Below are 19,782 nucleotides of genomic sequence, written 5' to 3' on the forward strand. Positions count from 1 at the left end.
AGATGGCTCTGACTCAGGTGGGTTGAAGGCAGGTCAAGGTGAAACCATCTTGTTCACAGCAGATGAAGCAATGCTGACAGTGCACGAGTAGATGGAGAACTTATTTCAGGCCAGTGAATGTGGTGCTGTGCCTGAGATGTCTGTCCTCTGTCTGTAGGAACAAAATAAGGGACAGTGGAGTGGAAATGAGCTTGTGTAGCATAAGCCTTAAAGTTCAGGAGCTCAAAATGTGGAATGTTCACCAAGGCTGTTCTGTAATAACCTAAAATGTGATGAGGCTTTTTGTTCTGTTTTGTTGTGTTTTGTTTTGTGAGAGCTTACTGCTGCTTTTAGTGGCCTTCCAGAGATAAGCTCTCAGCTAATGTGGAATACATTTACAGTGCTGGCTGTATGAAGTGCATTCTGATGGAACAGTCTTTCTGCGTTTTCAGTTTCTGCTTTTGCCTTGGTTTGAACAAATGGGAAGGAAATAGTTAATAATTAAACTTAGCAGATAATACTGTTTACAGCTACTGAACACATTAAAAATGGTTTTCTGTGCTTGGCACCTTTATGCCTTTGAGGATTCTACTTGTGTACAGAAAAAACCTCATTTTGTTCCCAGCTACAGGCAGTGACACAGGAGTCCCGGGTTCTGCCAAACTCTTGCTTTGAAATCTTACTTCTATTCTTTCTTAGACTGCTTGTTCCAACCCAGGGTCATTCAGACTGAAAAGACATCCTTAACCTGAGTGCATGGAAAGCAAGGTCAAGGTCTGTCAGTTAAATAAACTGGTATAACAAACTGAATACCGTCAGGGGAGAATTAGCCACAGAACCTTACCTGGAATTTTGTACTGCTTTTGCCATTTCAGACAGTTGGCCACTTCAGTCCCTAATACCCAAAATACCACCTTTGGCTCAAGTATTTTTAACGCAGGGTTTTTGCTCCTGCATTCTGTAAGGTACTTGTGAACTGTCAGAACAAGCAAAAAAGTGTAAAATGCTTCTTTGGATTAAGTCAAAGTGATAATTTTGAAAGACACACTGAGAAAGGGGTTGTTCTTCGAAGACATCAGGTACCCTCTCATAAGGTGTTGCACCTCATTATCATTAGAGGGGCAGGAAGAGCTTGATGGGATGCAGGACCAGGCATGGGGCTGGTTGTGGAATTTGCCATTTCTTCCCCCTTCAGACTTTTGACATGAACCAGAAGAGCCTTTGTTTTAAAAATAACTCCAGTGATCATCTGAATCATCATCATGGACACTGAGGCAGATTATTTGCTGTCCCGAACCTTATCCTTACAACTTCTTTTCAAATCTATGGAAAATATTATTACTGCCCTTTTTTTTTTTCCCCCAGGGAAAGGAGTGCTCCCAACAGAGAATATGAAAATCATTTCATTGAGTTTTATCATTCTTTGCCATGGGAATCTCAGCTGCTGAATCATTAATTTGTAATGAAATGCAAACTAGATTGTCATGGTCAAGGAATCTTGCCCCATAATACTTCTTTAAATTGAGGATTTAATGTGTATAAATTACAACAGTTTTGATCAGTGCACTATATATTTTTATCACTGTGAATGAGCTCTAGAGACATTATTTATGAGGAATCAAGTGAGATTTTATGGTGGGAACCTTAAGGGGACTTAATTAACTAAAAGCAGCTCCACCAAAATCAGCAAAATGATGTGACAGTAGGAGGGATCAGAGCTTTCTCCTCAGTTTTTTTCTGAGCTCATCTAACTTCTTTTACTACCTGATAATTAACAGAAGACTAATGACTGCTGAATGTCTGCCTCTTACATCAAGTCCTAAAATATGGTCAGGTTTTTATGCTTAATGGAAAAACCAAGGTATCTCGGTACCTGAGAAGGCGACATGGAGTTGTTGCGTCGCTATTGTTTTGGTTTTTTTTCAGAAATACTAACAGAAATTCTTACCTGCCTGGGAGGTATCTGGTCATCTAAGAATTCCCCTTACTTTGGGAAATATTTTAAGGACAAAAGACTTGTGTCTTGTGGTCAATAGACTTCTCAAGAAGAAGAAGAAGCAAGAATAAACACGTTCCTAATGAATAATACCTGCTTTAGAGGAAAGAATTTCTTGGTAAACATTGAAAGTGCAACTAAACAACTAGATTGGCTTCAGCTGAGTTGTAAACTGTCCTGCTTGTACATAACATGGGAAATAAAACTGGGAATTTTATTTTACATAGCTGTAGAGGGGACCAAGAAAATAGCCCTTACTGAGTGAAAACTGCCTTTTGTGCACTGTAGAAAGTAGAAGGTCCCAGTGTAACAAGAGCATTAGAATGTCATGTCAGTGATTCTGCAAAATTGTTTTGAGCAGCTACAGGATTTTGCTCGAGATTGCTTGCAGAATTAAGTGAAAACACTCTCCCTGACCAATGTGCAGTATAAAAGTCACATGGTTTTCTCTCATCTCATAGGACTGGAAGTTCAGAATCTTAGTAAAAACTTTTTTTTCTTGATTTAGAGCATTACTCTTAGCCCTAAGGAAGATGGATACTTAAACACCATTTGCACAGCTTTGTGAAAGAAGATATACTGCCTCCTATAGGAACCTAGATCCTAAAAACGTCAACATGCAGCTGGCAGAAAAGGGAAGCAAACACCCCAATGGTTTAATACAGCAATGAAATGTTAAAGTTGTCTGGAAAAAAAGCTCTGTTCTATCTGGCTCAATTAATGGAGTCATTGTCGCTTAGGACCAGAGGGAATAGTCTGACCATCAGGTGAAAGTAGAATTTAATCCAATTATTTTTCTGGGGAGCCCAAGACATTATGTCTGACTCAAGCATGCCTTTTGGAAAGACTGCAGTAAGTTGCAGTGATTAATCACACTTGAAGTTTAAAAACGTACACCCATTTTCTAATTCGGATTTGCCTGGCTCTGGTTTCCAGACATTAGTTCTTGTTTCATACTTACTATTTGAGTTCTTATATGGTACTTACTATTTGTTCTTTGTGAAAGTGTTTCTAATGCAGGCATTTTTTGGTTTTCTTTTTGAATGTGGCTGCATATTTAGAGTAGCCCCCAGCCTACTTCATCTAAATCTCATGCTGGGGTCCTCCATACTGTGACTGTTCTTTCTTAGAGTGGAGCCCTTCTCAAATTCAGTCTAGACCTGTGGCTAAGAAATAAATAGAGTAAGCAAGGCAAAATACAGAGAGGAAATGGAATAGACAGGAAGAGATGTCAGAAGCATGAAATCCTTGTTTCTGGCTGATGCCCTGTCTGAATGCTTTCCAGGCTGTACACAGCAAAGCTGGGTCACAGGCGGGACTTCACACCTCAGACTAGAGCAGAGTTTTCAGAAAGAAGCAGAGGGGCCGCCAGGGACTGTACAGAAAGCATGGAATATCTTTAGAAAATTCTCTGGGCAACCCTGTTTTCCAGGTGCAAAATTATTCCTGTGTTTTGCCTCCTTCCTCCTCATCAAGAAAGGGAGTGAAAGATGAATTACCTGAAGGAATGGCATGAAGCTGTGTCAGGGGAGTTTAAGGTCAGATATCAGGAAAAGCTTCTTCCCCCAGAGGGTGGTTGGGCACTAGAACAGGCTCCCCAGGAAAGTGGTCACAGCATCAAGCCCGAGAGAGTTCAAGAAGCATTTGGACAACACTCTCAGGCACATGGTGTGATTCCTGGGGCTGTCCTGTGCAGGACCAGGAGCTGGACTTTGATCCTAGTGGGTCTCTTCCAACTCAGAATATTCTATGATTCTATGAATTTCAGTATTACAGCGTCTGCCAATGATTTGCATCCTGGTTAAAAAAAAGTGGCAGGTACAATAATGCATTCTGTTTCTGTCAAATACTGGAAGTTAAAAAAAAAGGGATATATAAATCACATTGCAGCCATGAAAAACCCATTTTATAAATAAGGAAACAGTGGAGAAGAAGGGAAACTGTTAGATGCCTTGCTGTCCAATATATAAATGGCTACATGTAAGACATTAAACTGCAAGAAGGAATAAAAGACACTGAAAAATGAAGGAGAAAGCCAAGAGACGGTCTAAGGACACAGACTGGCAAAGTGGTCTCAGCTTACATGGTGTCTGAAGCCATTCAGAAATGGAAAGGAAAATTGTTGTTAAAGAGCATCTGTTGAGAGGTACAGCAGCAAAAGTGGTTGTGGACCTCTGCTTGCAGCAGTTTCCTGGAGGGAATCGTGGGTGATCCTCTTCCTACTGCATGTGTGACCATGGTTACAGACCTGCAGGAACTCTGTGCACTTGGAAACTGCCTCTCTGTCAAGTTCTGCTGAGAGAGGGGAGCTCTGTGTGGCTCTGTTTAAGCAGAATGCCTGATTGCAGCTCTAGGGGGGTTGCGTGAACCTTTAAGGGACCTTCAGCTGGAATTCATGTTGGCTATCATATTTTGGATGCTAATGACCTATCTAAACCTGTCTGGTTTGCACAAAGTTCACAGCAGGCGCCTTCTCTCACCACTGCCATCCCTGTGCCCTGTGTCTGTATTTCTCTTGCAGAGCATTGGGGTAGGGCAAAGGAGAACTCTTCACAGGAAAGCCTCTGAAATTTAAAAATGGAAACAAAGTGGTTTTCCCATTTTCTCACTCTTAGAAATACCTGAAGTGACATAGAGAGGTGTCAGACTGTTCTGGCAGGTTTCTTTAGGTGCTCAGGGTGAGGGGCTCTGAGAGCCCCACCTTAGACCCAGCTCTCTACCTATGATGCAAAACCAAGGTGGTGGTGGGCTCAGTGTGGCAGCACAGAGGCAGCTCTGGGGTGCCCATCTCCAAGCTGGTGTCTGGAACTCCACTCCACAGAGCTGCCCCCCCCCCCCCGGGTATGTTATTTTTGGTCGGGGTGGCTACGTGTGCTCCGGGCCTCAACCTGCGCCACTTTGCAGAGCTGCTCTGGGCAGGGTGGATGAAGTAGGTTGGGTCATGGCTTGGGGGGCACCTCTGCAGTGCAGTCCGTGGTGGGGAGGCATGTTCCTGGTCCACAACTCTGAACAGCTATTAATAGGAGATACTTCTGCCTCCTTGATGGACATAATGTGTTCATAGAGATTTTAATGCTTCAGAGAAATGTCTCAAGAAGGAGAACAGAAGAGAAATTTGCTGTTAGCACCTTCTCAGTCCTGTAGCTTTTTTTTTTTCAAGGTTAAAAAATAATTTGGAAAGTAAACTTGGTTTCTATTTCGGTCCCTCCTCCTCTCTCCCTTCTTCCTTCCGAGCCATCTTCCCTGAAAAAAAAATAAAATATCACTATGCAACTGAAAGAGGACAGTCCTGGTGAAGGAGCTGGGAATTAATCTTGTTGCTGAAACGAAGAATGAAAAAGTTCTTCAAAACTTTGTCTTTTATTTATAAAATACAAGACTTGTGATTGAATTCTTCTCCCTTTCTTATTAATCTTTGCCATCTTCAGAAATTCAAGAAGTGTAAGTCACCCCTCTCCCAGATTCATTAAGAGGAAAAAAAAGGTTTCCTGTTTCTGCCACCTTTTGCTGAGCATTGTAGGACTGGATTTTATGGATGTTTTTCCAAAACATAAAAAAAAATTGAAATGTACTTAGAAAATGAAATAGAACCTTAAGAGGAATATCAGCTCTTACTACATTTGTGATAAAACTTTACAATTTAGCTCCTAGGTATAGTGTAAGAAAAAGGAAGCCCATGTGTCTTTACTTAGTGGATGTGCCCTTCAGGAGTAAGGAGCCATTGGTAACACTTGCTTTGAATATGCTCCCAGAGGTTGCCTACTGTCACACACCTGCATCCAATGGATATGGCAGGACATAGGGTCTCATAGCTTGGCAATGGCACTTGTGTAACTCCAGGATTTGTTGAAGTACCCTTGACACTTTAAGGTACTGATTGCAAGCCTCTCCCAGCCTCGCTTGATGAATGATAGACAGATGGACAGAAAGAGCGAAAGATGACACAGTAGGGAAAGCAGCTTGGCTGCCATTAATCAGTGGTGAACATCAACTCACACAAAAAAGGTGAAAAATTTTGTTTCTGTTCAACAAGCCTATGGCTAGGATATGCAGAGCTTTGATTAAAATGTGTTGGGAGAGTCAGGTGTGTGTTTTGGATCCCAAGACGTGGGAATTGGATGCTAGCAGGTGTACTGAGAGGGGAAAGGCTTCCCAGGCTCCCAGTGACATGCCAGGATTGTAGATAGCTGGGTATGAATTTATTCCTCTCTTTGAGCATCCTGAAAAAACAATTTCTACAGCTTTATTAAATGGACCTGAATGTGAAAGAGGGTGCCATATATGTGTATATTACAAATAATATTAATGTAGGTGTGTTACAGTAAATTTCTAATACTTTTTCCTTTCATTCTCTTCTGTTCCCTCGGCTCTCGTCTAACATATTTTTGAGCTGGTGCCACTGAATCCCCTTTAGAGGGAATGAAGGACTGTTTGGTGTGTTTCCTTTCAAGGCAACAGTTTCTTGCAGGTGTGGTGGGTGTGATGGGCCACTGAGGTCTTGCCAAGGACCTGTGGAGAGCTGAACCCGTGTTTGCCTTGGAATTCTCCCACACTTTAGAAAAGGCTCAATGCTGTCAGGAGTCTCTGTGAAAGATATTGTTTGAATTTGTCGTAGTGAGAGACTGCCTCTGCAGCTGCAGAGGAAATAAACTAATTTAAGGCAGTAAAAATGTGCCATTTAGTGCAACTAAAGCTATGTGTATGCAGACAGTAGGGGTCAGCTGTGACCCTCCATCCGCAGTCCCGAAGCTGTGACCCTCTACAGCTCTGTTCCCAGTGGATGCTTTACTCCATCTGCAAATGCTGTTTGGATGCTGTGGCTTGAAATTACTCTGTATCTGCTTATTTCAGTATATATGAACCTGAGTAGGGCCTCAGACCTGGGTATTTCAATGTCAAAAAATCTTCTCAATAGCCAAAGATTTCCTTCTGAAATTTGATCTATTTGTCTCTATTTTTTACCTTCTTTTCTTTCTCACCCAAACCTACCCCGAATAATACCACATTTTTAAAATTTACATCCTAGACTATTTAGAATTCTTTGTGAGTAGTTACCATGTTCCCTCATACTGCTATTAACTTGTCCAGCTGATGTGCATATAGTCTTGTGAGGACAATTTGTAAGAAGGATTGCTTCTCCGCTATACTTGAAGCTGGGGTTTGGTACACCCCCACCTCCCCAGTATGTTTCAGTCTTTACTCATTTTTGGAATTTTCTTGCTGATCTTTAAGTCATTAGTAGAGGTGATAGGAAGTGGGAGATATAACCCTCTTAATGCCACTGTTTCAAATCCGTGTGCTGTAGGTAACTAAGGCTATCTATGTATCAGCCTCAAGGTGCAGGTAGTAAATCTTGCTCACCCTTGGGCCACTTTGCCAAGTGGCTGATTAAAAGCAATCTTCACAGAAATTGTTCTTTCTGCAAGTGGCCCGTAAAACCCCAAACATATTCCCCTTTTCTTAGTTACTCCAGTACCTTCAGTAGAAGAAAGCTGTCAGTTCTCTGAGAAGACTTGAATATCCCACTTCTAAACTTCTTGCACTACTCTTCACTCCTGGTCACTATACCCTGCAGGTATTCAGTTCTACTCAACACCTGGGCTGCAGAAGACCTAGAATTAATATGATTTTTTCTCAGTGCCATTTGGCTGCATGTTTCTGTCTGCAGACAGAGTTTCTGGAGAAGGTATGTCCTGTCTCAGGAGCAAAAGCTGGAGCAAGCAGCAAGGGTGCCAGCAAAAGTACTGTATGGAGACAGATGGATGGCTGACTGGCAGTGTGGGGGAGGCAAAGGGGTATTTGGGTGGGGAAAGAAGGTAAGGAAACAGAGAAGAGGCATTAACTGCAAAAGTAGGATGGAAACAAAGGAGATAAAACACTGCTTAAGAAATTGTGTGATTTTGAAAATCCATTATTTTGCTGTCAAGTGAATTACAGAGGAGAAAGGGAGATTATTCATTAGATGCATCATAGACACAGGACATAAAGGATTAGAAACGCTGTTTGAGCCATAAAACTTTTACCAAGCAGGGAAAGAGTAATGATCTTGGTTTCATTGTGCTGTTTTCAGGCTGACAAGGTTCTAATTTTGTTCCCAAAATAAAGTTATGAACCAAATAGAAAGGGCTCTTAAATCGTGTGTGTTTGCTTCCGTGATGGTGTTGGCTGTGCATAAGACAGTTTGATAAATATATGCCAGATGTGTAGAGAAGCCTTGTGCTTCACAGGAGCCCAAAAAATCCTCAGATTAAATGCAGATAAAGTTTCTTCCTATCGATTAGCTTTCTGTCTGTTTTTATTTGCTTCTGCAGCATCCTCTGTTAGTGTAGGATGAACACTCTGTGACTTGCCAGAATTGGCAGTGACCACAGCTTCTCGTGGGAAGAGGGCTGTGTTTGGTGTGTCTGTATTGGGTCTGGCTCCTTCAGCCCAGAGTCATGAAATGCTGCTCAGAAAAGAGTCTCGTCTGCCTCTCACCCACATTCTTCTGAGTCACAGGTGTACATAATCATCCAGGGGCGATCAGCTGGGCTCTGGGGGAAGTGCTGCCTTTCACACAATTGTCAAACCCAGTAAAAGCAGGTGAAGGACCCATGTCAAGCTGGAGAATTGATCTGACAGAGGAATACCAGTGGCCTGACTTAGGATAGAGTTAATTTTATTCTTAGTACCTGGTATGGTGCTCTCTTGGATTTAGGATGAGAATAATGTTGAAAACATGTTGATGTTTTAGTTGTTACTCGTTTGCTATGTAGGGACTGGCTGAGCACTGCTCAGCAGGTGGTGAGCAATTGTGTTGTGAATCACTTGGTTTACTTGGGTTTTATTCCTCTCTTTCTTTCTGTTATATACCTTTTCATCATCATTATTAGTGTTGTTATTATTATTGTATTTTATTTCAGTTATTAAACTGTTTTAATCCCAACCCACAGGCTGAGTTTTCCAGTTCTCCCTATCCCACCAGGCCAGGGCGGATGGAGTGAGCAAGCAGCTGCGTGGTACTTATTTGCCATCTGGGGTTAAACCATGACAGCCAGGCACTTCAATTCTATTGCTTCATATTTATTATGACTTGGACAGTCCCTTGATTGGCTGTGGGGGCAACTTTAAAATTAAATTGTAGAGCATTTAGTTCATCAGAACAGCAAGTACTGCTTTTTTACAACACTCAGAACTAGGTAGCTGGTGAGGAATCTAATAAATACACTCAAATCCCTTCTGCAAGCAAAATTCAAAACTTGGAGGAGCACTTTAACTGTCCAAGGTCACAGCAACCAAAAGCATTTTACATTCAGAGCTCACAGGAAGGCAATATTACAATGCAGTGACCTGCACTTTTTTGAGTCATTCACTCTTTTGAATCACTCTTATGTGATTCACACAGACTGGGTGAAAATGCAGACCTGATTTGCTAGCAACTCTCTCTTCTGCCTTCTACTTTTCTGTTCCACCTTCTATTTCTGTCCCTTCAGTTGCTTAACAGTATATTTATCTCAATTTCCACAGTGAAGTTAACAGAGGGAAGGATATTAGCTACACAATCAACATGTAAAGGTTGTGACACATGAATGAAGCACCAAAAAGATAATGAGATCTTACAAAAAAGTTATTCTGATTTATAGGCACTGGAGAGTCACATTTTCATATGCTCTAAGCAATTCAAAGTCTGGAAATGTACTCAAAAGAAATTTCACAAAGATAGCTTGTGCTTACTCAACAGTGCTTTCATAATGTTCATGTCTTTCTCATGAGTTCCAAATTATGACAACCTTAATTAAGGCAGAAAAATTTGTTAGCAGTTCCTAAGTGTATTATCGGCTGCGCTGTACAATTAAATTAATTTCTTAGACCATATTTCTCAAAATTATCTGTTTCTTCCTGTAGCATATTCCGGTTCTTGTCAGCAAGTCTTGTCAGCAAATGAAGAAAGTTCTTTCTCACCAGCTTATTTTTCTTTTCCTTTTTTTTTCCCCTTTTTAGAGCATAAAAGCAAAATATGAAATATATATTTCTAAAGTTGAGCCATAAGGAACTTCAGTAGGTCCTTTCTTCATCCCAAAAGTTCCTCTTTATCTGAGCATGTTAATATTTACTCTTTAAGCGGGTCCCTCTCTTCATGCTGAGCCTCCTCTTCTCTACCTTAACTATTATTTTTTTCATGAAGCTCTTCATCAAACACACAAAGATAAGGAATTGTGCATCATGTTTTGGGGAAAAAAACCACACCAATCTCTTCTCTAGGAAAGATCGCATTTATCTTTAGTAATTTTATTCTATACTTCATCCCTCTTTCCTTTGTGTCTAGGTTTGTGCTTATTCTTGTATTCCAACTTTGTTCTCAATATTCCTTATTGTTAAAGTCCAATTAATTAAATGTCTTTCTCAGTCCATTCTTTCCACTATCTTAAATATGGATAATCCAGGGAAAGGTCACCAGCTTCAACTGCTCTTTTAATAAAAAGGAGCTGTAAAACAAAGCCCAGATAAAGTCAAACCAAACCTGGAAGGGTTGAGCTGGAAAGAAAGAATTGTTTGGCTGTGCCTAACAGAACTACAAAAGTGCTTAATTTAGCTGTGAAAACAAAACTGAAAGGATTATTGGCAAGGACTTGATGACAGAAAATACTGTTGATAGTATTGATCGTACTTGGCACTTTCTTTCTCCAGAAAATGCTTTACAAACACTAACTAATTACCAAAATACAGTATACTTCACACTCTGTGGATCTCTTCTAGTACAGTTTTTAAGCTTTGCTGCTTCTGTGACAGCTGGCCGAAGACTAACCAAAGTATGGCAAAGTTTGTTCTGGTGGAGAAATGGACCTGTTTGAATCTGGTGACTAATCTTGGTGTATGCTGATATACACTGCTTTATCAAACAGCAGTCAGCACTTATTAATGGAGATGCATTTGTTCTTGTCTAATTGGGCATTAAATAGGGATAAAACTTCATATTCGCTCCTAGTCCTTGGGTGAAAGGGCTGGGGAGGAGAAGGAAAGGTGCTGGCAGCAAGCCATGGAAGTTCACGTGTTGCCAGATTTGCTTGGGTCTTGGGGTTTTTTTAAGATAAGATCTCTTTGGGATGCTGTCCTTTATTGCATATTGAGAGAGGCAACTAGAGGAGCCATCTAAAGTTGAACCACTGTTTCAAACCACAACAGGAGGACTAGGAGTGTTGCTGTCTCTGCAGTCTTCACTCTTTCATCAAATGAGTCTCTACAGTGGAGATCATGAGATTGGCCTGCAGAAGAGTTATATACAATTCCAGTTATTAATAGTAAATACTAATAATTAAATAGCTATTACCTTTGCCTACAGTCAGACCTGTCCTGCATCCCTGATATGAAGCCCCTCAAGATTTGAGTCTCTTTGAGATTTTTTTTCTTAGTCCTTAATCAGTAGTTATAGCTGGACAGTTATGATTAAGCAATGGCATTGTGAACCTTGTATGCTTGGCACATCTTTCGTTTTAAGGAAAAGGGAAGACAATCCCAAGATGAATGGACTGTCTGGATGAGAGCCACCAGGAATGAAGTCAGCAGAACTGAACAGTAACTGGGAGAAAGGTAATTCCAGCAGTGAGAGATCATGACCACCTACTCAAAATAGACCCCTGACTCAAATGGAGGGAAGAACTGCACCTTGGATTGATTAGCATGAGAAGCGAGAGATAGAACTAACAAATAGGGATTTGAGTTCTGATTAATAAAGAAGTTATGTAATCTGTAAGCAATGAATGCTGATGCCTTTGTTTGTTAAAATGTATAACTATGTAAAGTTCTGTTGATCAAGGAGACAGCCTTTTGTGGGTTACCACCCAGCTGCCTACTTTGCATAAAGGAGAATAAAATATAGAATAAAAAACAGAAATACCTTGCCTTGGTGTGTGAATTGATGTTGCACACCAGGTAATGAGCCTACAATTGGGACGAGGTAGCTAAAAGCTGAGGAAGTCTCACTTTTAGTTTCTGTCTCCATCTCTCGTGCTCATTGTACAGTGCAGCAGTATGTTTGTGTTAACACAAAAAAACAGTGGCCAGTGCTTTATGATACATAAATCACCAAGCTTTCTAGGATACAAAATCCTTGGTAGCACGTAGACTGTCCTTATCATGCTCTCATGAATGAGGGACAACTGAATTCTTTTACTATGACCACCGGTGTCTATCTCCAGCTTTTCTCTCTTTGCCACTCCCAGAGATCTGAAATGAAAAGAGGGATGTATTTGTAAGTCACAACATCAATTTTCTTTGCACTAATAAGTAAACTCGACCTTTCATTTCAGGTTGAAGAAAATGGCTCTGCAGCCCCACTGCAGCATGATCTTGCCCTGCTGTTGTACCAGGTACAGAGTCAGCAGTGACACTGCCCTGGTGCCATAGTAGGAACCACAACCTCTTTGTTCTTCCAGCACCAAACACCTCAAAAGCCTCTAAAATCTTGTGGTTTTAATGGAGACTATGAGAGGAGTAAAAGCAAGAGTTTTGTCTGGTACAACTCTTTTCCATAGCTATTGTAACTGATTCCTGTTTACTGCATCACAGCTCCTGCATCATCCCTGCAAAGCCAAAAAAGCAGGAGTGAGGTGTGGGATCTCAAACCAACTTGATTGCACCTCAACCTGTGCCAGGTGGAACAGTGTCACTGAGGGAAGGGAGAAGAAACCAATCCCATTTTGGGTAGAAGTCTGCCCAAATGCCAGAAGGCTGCAGTCCAAGTTAGTACTTTTGTTTTCCAGGCTCTAACAAACACCATCTGTATGCAGTCACTGCTGGACTCTCACCTGCGCTGTCACAAATGGTGAACACATGATGAACACATGCCTAACCATGATTTTGGCTTGAGAGGGAGCCTACAGGAACTGTAGCTCATGGCTCCTGCCTCTGGCAATTTGAGGGCAATGTGAGAATCCAAGTACAAAACATCAGGCACAGCTGATACTGACACTGTGCCTCAGTTGTCACAACCCATTCATTTTCAAGCATTTTTTATTTAGTGTATTTTATTAAAAGCAGAAGGTGATTAGCTCCAGATGGTGTTACTCAGTTTTAAATGTCCCTTCAAAGGTAAGAGCTGCTTCCCTATGCATGGTTATCCAAGTTCCACTACAAGCTGAAGTAAAACAGAAAGGTGTGGAGAAGGGCAGCCTAATGAATGGCATCACAGTCAGGAGAAATTAAACAGGCTACGGCTCCTCAGCATCAGTAAGGTCAATAAGATGGGGAAGGTTTATTTGCTGATCCTCATAGAGCAGTGTCACAAGGCACCCCACAAAACTGCTAGGTGGCAGATTTAAAATTAAAATAATGAAGTATTGCTTCATATGGTTCATAATTCAACTGCGGAACTCATTGCCGCCGGCCACTGGAGACCCATCATTCAAATGGCTTCAAGCAGAAATTAGCTCATTCAGGGAAGAGAGGTCTGCCAGGGCCCGTCAGCGACAGAGGTGTTCACACACAGACGTGCTCGGGAGCCCCAGAGCTGTGCTCTGGTGGAAGTATTGCTGTACGTGCTCCTGATTCTTATTCCAGCCCCTAAAGCACTTGCCATCAACCACTACCAAAGGGATCTTTGGTCTGATCCAGTGCAGCTGTTACTATGCAAGAATTCCTCAGCCAAAGTCAGGAAGGTAATATTAAGCCCTACATGTCCCTGTGAAAATAATCGGCCTACATTACATGTGCAGAGTAGGGCTGGGTGTTGCAAGAATATGGGAACTGAGATAAAGCACCAAATGAGCCTACCCCAAACTACAAATCAGAATAAGAAGGCACTAAGGGCTTCCTTGGTCTCAGTCTTGTGATTCTGAGTGTGGCAAATGACTCTTAAAATAACAATGGTGGATGTTGACTTTCATCAAAGGGAAAGACTGAAAAGACCAAAAGTCTGGTATTTTCAAGATGAGCTGTAGGTGCCTTAGGTGGGCACCTCAGGGGTCATGCTGTCCATCCCACTGATGTTCTGACCATATCCCTTAACAGCTTCTGTCACCAAACCTGGTGATGGAGGACCAGTTGTTTTCAGATGAGAAGACAGATGACTTCCCATAGTTCTAGAGATGACATGGAACACTTTGTTTTGTAATGGACAACAGTTTCTTAGGATCCATCACAACCACGGCTGTTGAAAGTAAATGCAGAAGAACAAGGTTGCCAGAAGGTTTCCAGAACCTTAGTGACTCCCTTGTGTTTTGCAACCCAGTGTCCTCATTTCAGAAAGGCAGGATGGCTTGGTGGGAGTTCCATCAGCAAAGCCTTTAACACTTTTTCTTGCCGCAAGAGGCGTTTGTATAATTATCATCCAATTAATAATAATATCATGGTCCTTTTGTTACTATTCTACCTGTTCTCCTTACTATTACCATAGTAAGGGTATGGGCAGGACTTCTCCATATGAAAGGAAGGAATGTGAATTTCCTTTTGTTGAGAATATGTGTGGGCTGTAAGGTAGCAGATTAGGATCCTGATTTTTCTACTGTTACACATTGCATGGTGTTGTCACTCACAGGGTTGGTGCAAAGTAGCTGTATGATCCTAGAACAGGAAAATGTATTTTATAATAATTATGAATAACAGAGGAAAAAAACAAGTGTCTTTTAATGTAGGACAATAGAAATACGTCAAGTATTTATAATGATCCCTCTAATCTGAACAGGACCTGAATTTTATATTTTGGAAGAGAGGGAGTGATCAGACATACTTCCAGTGCAGCTGCCGACAATGCTCTTTTGTAGCTGATTATCTAACTATGATTCAGGACAGTGGATTCTACCTTTTCAGTTTTGCACAGTCCATTTGTTTCCAAACTACTTAGGTTTTCAACAGTATTTAAAGTGGTAGAAATCATGCCAGAGTGTAATATCTCTGCAGTCTTATCCAGGTGTATGTTTGGTAGCATTGGTGTCTGCCCCAGGTACCAGAGTAGTGGTGAGAGCTCCTGCCTGAGAGCTGGGAAACCAGGATACAGCTGGCTCCTCAGCTTGCTGCCAAGGTGCAGTTCATTTCTGTTGTTAAAACCTATCTTGCATGCAGGAAAAGCAATTCCCATTTATTATGCTATAGGGAAAATACCATCTGGAGAGTCTGTGTAGCCTTGTGGTTTTGAGGTTTTTGTTTGGGTTGCCCTGGGAATACTGCAGTCTTTGGATTTAAAAAGAAACCGATGGCCCCACTGCATTTTTTTAGGTGGCAGACCCCTGGGCTATGTGATTTATATATGATTTGAAAATCCTGGGATTGGGGTACGCATGGACTGAGCTACTGTGTTTCTTCTCTGTGTCCTGGGTGTAGCTGGCAACTAGACCAGTGCTAGACATAGTCAGGATGACCTGCGGCTGCTCTTCCTTTACCTCTGCAGAAAAAGTTTTCTAATGATGCTCAAGTCCTGCTTACTCAGCATCTGATTTTTACACATTTTTTTTCAGGATAAATAACAGCATTCTCCAACCAGTTGGCCTCATCCTCCCTCCTGGCCTTGAAAATCTGTGAATCTGAAACAAAGAGGATGAAGAAGGATTTCTGCTTGTGTCAGGAAAACCCTTTTAGTTTTCAGTGTTAATATTTCTAATTTACATTTACTGCTTTCCAAGCTTGGGGGTTTAAAAATGATGTGGAACTGCAACTATGAACCCTCCCTTCCCATATATTGGGACAAGCAGCTATTTATAGCTTTTGATTTGCACTTGGAGGAAGAACCATAAATATTCCTCACTTCAGCAGGAAAACAGTTCGAGCAATATAAAAAAGAGTGCATAGGGATGGCATAGGACTCAGGCTGTGTTGATTAGGCTGTTTCAGCTAAGATTTATCTATTAGAGGTTTTTGAGACTGGTACAGTCTTATCTTCATTTAAAGATAGCACAGCCCTTTGGAGCCAGTTGTTAAGACTTACATCATTAACAGAATGGTGTGCAATAGATGCTCTGTGAAAACAACTCAGTTCCTTGGCTTTATGCTCCTGCATATTTTAGGAAGAGACCAGAGCCTAAAATCACTGATGTGAAAATTTGCATTGTATGACTATGTCTTTGGGGGACATGATAATCATTTGTGATACCACCTTTTAGCGAGTCATCTGTAATGAGGAGAGAGGGAGAAGGGCTGTAATTGTTCTGTGTGTTTGTTTAAAGATTCTTCAAATATATAATTGATAAAATACAATCTCTCATGATCATGTGTAATTTTACAGTGTTAAAAATAACTATCAGAATACATCTTTCAATAGCTTTTACAGTTTTTTTATTTTAACATACCTGGGTAGGAGTTTCATAAGTGGCTTGTTGATGTTGTGGTTTTGATGGCTCCAAGGAGAATGTGAAAGTGCTCTTCCCTGGTCAGAATTTCTCAAGACATTATTTATTCATATAATGAACCTATTCTCGGTATTTCTATTGCACGCAGTTTCCAGTGGAAATAAATGTTCTTCATTCCAGTCAACTGAAATGCAAACAGTATTTTAAATTAAATATAGTTACTAATTTTAAAAGGTTACTCTTGTCTTTTTATTAGCGCTATTAATTTCCTCAATCGTCTTTCATGTTGAGGTCTCACTAAAATGAAAAGCAGTGTAACCCAAACAGTCAGAGCTGTGGCTAAGAGTGGAAAGGAGGAGTCTGGCAGATGTGGCTCCTGGGTCCTAAACATTGCCACTTATCCCATGTGTAATCCCCGGGCTGTGCGTAGTCTCCGACCAGAGAGGTACCTAGTCCTGCAACTCAGAGCCTGCTGTTGCAGAGGCATACCCAGTCCTCTGTGGATCTTCTCGTCATCTCAAAATATTTTTTGCACTTTTACACTGCTTGTTTTTGGCAGTGATGTACATCAGCTCTCTCGGTTTTTTATGGATTTCTACTCTGAGCTACGTGGACTGCAAAATGCTTTGAGATTCCAAACCAGAGACCCAAACCCTGTCTGATTCTCCTTATCCCTGTACCCCTGGGCACAATTAACTCCTGGGAAATGCCAAGGAGCTTTAAGTAAGGATGGGAAGGTTGAAATAAGACCCCAGGCAGCTAAACATTTTTTTTTAATTGCAAACAGTCATAGCAATTATGGTATAAAAATCAATGTTATGAACTGTCAATTATGGATTGCATTAGCTCTGCTCTGCCACAACCTTGCTCGTCTTCACCACACAAATCTTCTGAAACTGCAAGGGAACAAACATTTCTTACCAAGCCTGAGAGCCTTCTGCTGTTAATCTGAATATATTTGGATATCTCACTGAATCTGCCAACACCCATTAGAGTCACCATTAACAGGCCATGATGGGATTTGAGCTAAGTAGTACAATTTACAAAATCATTTGGAGCACAAAAACTTTTGGGAGCAGCTGAGTGGTGAAACCATACTCAGGGGACAAGAGTTTTTCTAGAATGCTGGCTGGCTATGGAGCAGGAAGGCAGATTGAAAGACGAGCAATCAGTCTAGTTCACACCCTGATTAATGAAAAAGGAACACTTGGGCCTGTGAAAAACAAAGGAGCAGCCTGAGGTGTTTTGAACCTTCTCAACATGCAGGAGAGGCAGAGGAAGGCACAAGGGAAGACAGCCAGTCATCAGTCTATCACTCAGGACTGTTTTAACTGCTAAGGAGACAGAAGAATGGGGAAAACAGCTCTCTAGTGCAAAGTCAGAGCATGTCAGATTTACCCCTGTTTCCACTTCCCTCTCCAAGTGCTGCCTCACACTGAGTGATGCTTTGAACACCCATATGCCCGCTGATGATTTAGAATCCATATTTGCATGAAGGGATTTTAATTAAGGTCCTCTGTGGCTTCACACACAAACTTACTGTTCCCTTACAGACGGTACCCATCAGCATCATGTCTTTGGGCCACTGTGGGATTATTGTACCCAAATCAGCTGTAGTGTACAATGTTAATTTGGTGTTTTAGCAACAGCCAGGAGCTCAGTTTCAGCTGCCCATGTGCCTCACATTATTCTGTTCATGCATTTTAGGGTGGGAGAGCCAACCCCTGAGACAGGAAGCTACAGCAGAGGGTCTTGGCCAGCCAGCCCAACCGAGCACAGGGCTGTCGGAGGAGCTTCCGGAGCTGGTGCTTCTATAGGTAGATCTCCTGCCAAATCCCAAGTTCAGGTGTCAAGAACACACCAGTTACTCATCTCTCTCAAATTCACATTCACTTGGGTTTGAATCTCAAACCAATGGCCAAGTCTGACTTTTGCTTTTTTTAATCCCATTTCTAGGTATGTGCAGAACTGCGTTTTGGATTAAACCAGTGTTTTCTCATATTGGGAACAGATTGGAGTGCCTCTGGTATTTGCTACAGGGGTGTCACCGTGCCACTAAGCAGTGGGCTTTCCCGGGAGCTGGGCTGGGCCGGTGTTTGTGCATCACTCTGGCTGTGGAAGCAGAAGAAAATTCATAATTTGTTTCATTCAGCTGAAGCAGTTTCTTATCTGAAGTTGCCCAGCCATGATATAAGCTCAGAAAGCATGTCTGCCTGAAATGGAAGGACCACAAAGGGAACAAGGAGAGAAGGTAACAAGGCAGAAGGTCATACCCCGTTAAAAAGAGAGACAGAGCAGGGTTTGTGTCAGTGGTGGAACTAGCTCATGATGGTTAAGAGGGCTCACAGAGGTGGTGGTGTGGCACAGAGCTGCTTTTGAGTGACGTGTAGTTGTGTGGAAAGAGATAGAGAAGCCCTCTGCTTGTAATTCAGTGTCCCTGTGATGCTGCAGTCAGACCCTGGGCCAGGCAGGAGAACGTACCTGTCAGGGTGATAAACATTCTGTGCTGAGCCACCCATACTGTGACTTCAGCAGACTGTTCTTCAAGCGAATTGCCAATCATCTATGTTACTTCAGTGCAGGAGATCCAGACCTGCAGGCTTTGTCTGCATTATTAATTCTCTCTCAGGAAGAGCCCGACTTGGAGGATGGCCCTGGCCGCAGCCTGAGGTGCTGAGGTGCTCCTCGAGCAAGGGTGAAAAAGCAGCTACACAGGTCTTGGGGGCACAGTTCTACAAAGGTTTTCCCTTGGCTTCTCTGCTTCAAATCATACAAGGACTAAAACATCGGTTTCCTGAGCCTAGGTCTCAGCAGTATTTCTGTTTAAAAAGTAAGAGCGGAAGGGAGCTCTTTTCTCACATATTTTGAGGCTGTTCCTTTGAGGTGTCAAAGAAAAGAGAAACAGTTAGGGAAAGGTAAACAAGAGATGGTTCTTTTTTAAAGAAAGTGGTTAAATGTAAGGCACAGAAGTACTCTTTATTACAAGGAATCAATTAATTCCTTGATCACCTAATAATCAATATGATCCTTTCTACAAGCTCTCATTTGGTGTGTTTTAAGGCGAGAAGAGTTTCTATTTTTGAAAATCTTTGTTTGCCAAGACTTAGAGCTGTACAGACAAATCCATTGCACTTCACCTCGCCAGGATTTATAGCTGCAGTCAGCCTTCAGAGGAATAGACATCTAAGCCTTCAGCAGGTGTGCAGCAACCAGGAAACAACACTGCATAAAATCCAGAGAGGAGGTGACATGATATTTCCCTTGGGATCCTTGTAAAAACGACACGGAAAAGACGAGTCGTGTTTACAGATTGCATTGTGAGCACTGCAGAGAATGTATAAGCCAAACCAGGAATAATCTTGGAAATGACAAGCCTCATTGGAGGTTAACGCTTACTGAGCTGTGGGAACTGGTCCCAGTGGTACATTATTAGCCAGCCTGTAACAAATGTGCTTTCCATGAACTTACATGCCAAAGGCTAACCATCAGCGTGGCACTTCTGAGTTGTGGGTGTACAGTGTCCTGAGCTGTGCTGAAGCCGGAGGAGCCAAC

At 41.8% G+C, this 19,782-nt stretch overlaps 1 long non-coding RNA gene across 1 annotated transcript; it reads right to left on the reverse strand.

Moving 5' to 3' along the window:
- Nucleotides 1-15,378: 15,378 nt before the first annotated feature.
- LOC120322696 lies at nt 15,379-16,349 on the reverse strand. Its single transcript, XR_005562534.1, has 2 exons — nt 16,231-16,349; nt 15,379-15,468 (listed from the first exon to the last, which is right to left on the reverse strand). It is a non-coding gene; the product is annotated as an uncharacterized LOC120322696 (long non-coding RNA).
- Between the last annotated feature and the right edge of the window lie 3,433 nt (nt 16,350-19,782).

This window comes from Pipra filicauda, unplaced genomic scaffold (assembly GCF_003945595.2).
Source record: "Pipra filicauda isolate LSUMZ 115617 unplaced genomic scaffold, ASM394559v2 scaffold143_size2779998_pilon, whole genome shotgun sequence".
NCBI lineage: Eukaryota > Metazoa > Chordata > Aves > Passeriformes > Pipridae > Pipra > Pipra filicauda.